The following is a 5,000-nucleotide window of genomic DNA, read 5'->3' on the forward strand; positions in this document are numbered from 1 at the left end:
TTGAACGACGCACGACGCCGCGAACACTCACGCGAGTCCATACAAACGATTCCGATCGTTTTGCAACAACTAGAACGTACACTGTCCGTGAAATTCACAGAATTTTCGCGTGTCCGCGACAAACGCCGACGAGACACCCATCGTTCGCTCGTACGTAGCATCCTTCTCTTAACCCGACTCAGAAACGTTCTTTGCGCCCTTCGGTAAAAAAACGTTCGATCCGAAGAGGTGAACGACGGCGGGGATTTGACAGAGCTACGCAAGCAGTGTATGGTACGTAAACGACCCTCAGCCAGGCGTGGTCCAGGAATTGTATCCGTGGACCGCAATGTGCGTTCGAAATGTCGATGTTCATGTGTCCTGCAGTTCACACGTTGACGCGCAATTAGCTGCGTTCTTCATCGACCCACGAGCCAAGTGATCCACCGTTCAGGGTAATCGTATAAATTTTATATTTCACATATATAATTTTATTCTCATTTGTTCGACCTAATATCTCTCTTCTTTCAAAGAGAAGATAAAAGTTGATACCTGAATCTCCGACCAGCGCGCGAAGGAGATTCAGGCGTCGCCTTGGAGACGACACCGAAGCCTTTCGAGACGAAAAACGTTCAAGTAATATGTATATATTTCTCGACGTTCCGGGCGTATAGTGCATTCAAAAACCCGCGAAAGACGCAGAAGACTCGCACGCGTGGAAACGACGGGGATATATTTTGTATCCTACCCGATACTGAATCCATCGCGTGCAGTCGACCCTCGCGTTCTTCCGATCAGACGCATCTATTGTTGCGCGCATGTTTTCGCGTCGCATCGCGCGAAACGTTGCACGAATCGTACCGATCGATCGATTGAAAGCAAATAATGAAAAAAGACTTCACAGCTGGCTCTTTGCCGGTCATTCGTCCCATGTTATCTCTTGCCGCGAAATTGGCGCGCAAGAGTTGGGTGTCAGACGCGCGGCTTTAAAACGAGCTTCACGGCCGGTCCCTTCGTTACCGCTTTCGTTCTTTCTCTCGGAACGACCATGAACGAACACGACGAGCGACGCTACGGCATACACACGTCCACGGATTCGATTAAAAAAACAGACTTCACAGCTGGCTCTTTGCCGGTCATTCGTCCCATATTATCTCTTGCCGCGAAATTGGCGCGCAAGAGTTGGGTGTCAGACGCACGGCTTTAAAACGAGCTTCACGGCCGGTCCTCTCAATTCCGTGTACGGTACACGCAAGATGCGGGTTCCACTTCCAGACTACCCGGTCCCTTCTCTCTACGAGAATCGATAGTAGAAGAACGGCTCGAAAACGCGTCTCAGAGACTAGGGGAAAAGAAGCGGTATGCGAGCGAAACGAAAACGCATTATGGAAACGTCGCGAAACAATGTTCGACGGTTGCTCGGTTCCAATCGTGCGGCCGTTTCAATTTCTCGTGCGCTTCACCGTCCCTCCGTAACTCTGGCCGATCGCGTATACCGAAGAGCCGACACGCGCAAAAACCACAGGCATTGTATACTGTGTATATATATATATATATGTTACAGTCACAGCCTTCGCGCGTTTTACTCTCCGACGCGGGGTTTCCACGACGAAAGAGAGACAGTTTCGTGGCGGGTGACTCGGCCGAATCGCTACGACGGGTATTTCTATTATAGAACGAATCATCGCCACCCTTTACCAGTGCCCGACGAAGGAATCACAAGGTCATCTGGAGTTTACAATGCCAGCGACGGTAATTCCAACGAAGACCCGATAAGTCAACTCATCGTTCTATTTCTCCCCGTACAGAAAAGCGAATCGACGCTAATGCACCTCGCGCAAGCACGAACGTTCTCTTCGCGTGGATCGTCCCATCGTCCAAAGATGTAAAGACGCATTGGAGATCGTGGTCTCTGGCGGGCTCATTGCACGCCCCACTGCATATCTTTCCTCGAATCGAGAATGATTCGTCCACTAAGGCTGCGAAACTACGCGTCGAGGAAACTAGGGGAAAGAAGCGGGATGCGAGCGAAACGACAATACATTATGGAAACGTCGCGAAACAATGTTCGGCGGTTGCTCGTTTCCTCCTGCGGACGTTTCATTGCTCGGGCGCTTCACGTCCCTCCGTAACCTTCGCGTGCCCCGGAGAGCCGGCAACCGGTGAACCACAGGCGTATAAACTATAGTCTTCTATAGCAAGCCTTCGGCGGTTACTCTCCGACGCGGGGATTCCACGACGAGAGAGAATTTCGTGGCGGGTGACATCGGTCGAAACGCTACGACGGGTATTTCTATTATAGAACGAATCATCGCCACCCTTTACCAGTGCCCGACGAAGGAATCACAAGGTCATCTGGAGTTTACAATGCCAGCGACGGTAATTCCAACGAAGACCCGATAAGTCAACTCATCGTTCTATTTCTCCCCGTACAGACAAGCGAATCAACGCTATCGCACCTCACGCATGCACGAACGTTCTCTTCGCGTGAATCGTCCCATCGTCGAAAGATATAGCCGCTTGGAGATCGTGGCCCATCAAGTTCTTCCGTAACTCCTGCGCGATCGCGTACCCCGGAGAGCAGGCAACCGGTGAACCACAGGCGTATAAACTATAGTCTTCTATAGCAAGCCTTCGCGTTTACTCTACGACGCGGGGATTCCACGACGAGAGAGATTTTCGTGGCGGGTGACACGGCCGAATCGCTACGACGGGTATTTCTATTATAGAACGAATCATCGCCACCCTTTACCAGTGCCCGACGAAGGAATCACAAGGTCATCTGGAGTTTACAATGCCAGCGACGGTAATTCCAACGAAGACCCGATAAGTCAACTCATCGTTCTATTTCTCCCCGTACAGAAAAGCGAATCGGCGCTATCGCACCTCACGCAAGCAGGAATGATCTCTTCGCGTGGATCGTCCCATCGTCGAAAGATGTAAGACGTACAGAAATCGTGGTCCATCACGATTATTCGTAACTCTCCGAGTCGCGTATCTGAGAGTAGGGCAAACGGAGAACCACAGGCATAAATAATACTATATATTTCTTATATAGTTAGCCTTCGCGTTTTACTCTCCGACATGGGGATTCCACGACGAGAGAGAGTTTCGTGGCGGGTGACTCGGCCGAATCGCTACGACGGGTATTTCTATTATAGAACGAATCATCGCCACCCTTTACCAGTGCCCGACGAAGGAATCACAAGGTCATCTGGAGTTTACAATGCCAGCGACGGTAATTCCAACGAAGACCCGATAAGTCAACTCATCGTTCTATTTCTCCCCGTACAGAAAAGCGAATCGACGCTATCGCACCTCGCGCGAGCACGTAACTACTCTTCGCGTGGATCGTCCCATCGTCGAAAGATGTAAGACGCACGGAAATCGTGGCCCATCAACGTTTTTTTGTAACTCTGCCGATCGCGTATCACAGAGCCGAGACGCACATACCACAGGCGTATAATACCGTTTTCTTTCGTATGGTAAGCCTTCGCGTTTACTCTTCGGCGCGGGGTTTCCACGTCGAGAGAGACTTTCGTGGCGGGTGACATCGGTCGAAACGCTACGACGGGTATTACTATTATAGAACGAATCATCGCCACCCTTTACCAGTGCCCGACGAAGGAATCACAAGGTCATCTGGAGTTTACAATGCCAGCGACGGTAATTCCAACGAAGACCCGATAAGTCAACTCAACGTTCTATTTCTCCCCGTACAGAAAAGCGAATCGACGCTGTTGCACCTCACGCAAGCACGAACGTTCTCTTCGCGTGGATCGTCCCATCGTCGAAAGATGTAAGACGCACGGAAATCGTGGCACATCACGTGTTTTCGGAACTCTGTCGACCGCGTATCTCAGAGACGACGCGCGCGAACCACTGGCATATACTATTATATATCGCGTTTTACCCTCCGACGCGGGGATTCCACGACGAGAGAGAGTTTCGTGAGCGGGTTGACTCGGAAGAAACGCTACGACGGGTATTTCTATTGTAGAACGCATCATCGCCACCCTTTACCAGTGCCCGACGAAGGAATCACAAGGTCATCTGGAGTTTACAATGCCAGCGACGGTAATTCCAACGAAGACCCGATAAGTCAACTCAACGTTCTATTTCTCCCCGTACAGAAAAGCGAATCGACGCAATCGCACCATACGCGTGCACGTAAACAACTCTTCGCGTGGATCGTCCCATCGTCGAGAGACGTAAGTTTTCATAGTATGAATTCGCGTTTTACTCTCCGACGCGGGGATTCCACGACGAGAGAGAGTTTCGTGAGCGGGTTGACTCGGAAGAAACGCTACGACGGGTATTTCTATTATAGAACGAATCATCGCCACCCTTTACCAGTGCCCGACGAAGGAATCACAAGGTCATCTGGAGTTTACAATGCCAGCGACGGTAATTCCAACGAAGACCCGATAAGTCAACTCAACGTTCTATTGCTCCCCGTACAGAAAAGCGAATCGACGCAATCGCACCATACGCGTGCACGTAACAACTCTTCGCGTGGATCGTCCCATCGTCGAGAGACGTAAGTTTCCATACTATGAATTCGCGTTTTACTCTCCGACGCGGGGATTCCACGACGAGAGAGAGTTTCGTGAGCGGGTTGACTCGGAAGAAACGCTACGACGGGTATTTCTATTATAGAACGAATCATCGCCACCCTTTACCAGTGCCCGACGAAGGAATCACAAGGTCATCTGGAGTTTACAATGCCAGCGACGGTAATTCCAACGAAGACCCGATAAGTCAACTCAACGTTCTATTACTCCCCGTACAGAAAAGCGAATCGACGCAATCGCACCATACGCGTGCACGTAACAACTCTTCGCGTGGATCGTCCCATCGTCGAGAGACGTAAGTTTCATAGTAAGCCTTCGGCGTTTTACTCTCCGACGCGGGGATTCCACGACGAGAGAGAGAGTTTCGTGAGCGGGTTGACTCGGAAGAAACGCTACGACGGGTATTTCTATTATAGAACGCATCATCGCCACCCTTTACCAGTGCCC

At 50.7% G+C, this 5,000-nt stretch overlaps 1 non-coding gene across 1 annotated transcript; it reads right to left on the reverse strand.

The window, feature by feature from the left end:
* Positions 1-282: 282 nt before the first annotated feature.
* Positions 283-437, reverse strand: LOC143175588 (5.8S ribosomal RNA). Its single transcript, XR_013000311.1, has one exon. It is a non-coding gene; the product is annotated as a 5.8S ribosomal RNA (ribosomal RNA).
* Positions 438-5,000: the final 4,563 nt, after the last annotated feature.

Source organism: Nomia melanderi, unplaced genomic scaffold (assembly GCF_051020985.1).
Source record: "Nomia melanderi isolate GNS246 unplaced genomic scaffold, iyNomMela1 scaffold0136, whole genome shotgun sequence".
Lineage (NCBI taxonomy): Eukaryota > Metazoa > Arthropoda > Insecta > Hymenoptera > Halictidae > Nomia > Nomia melanderi.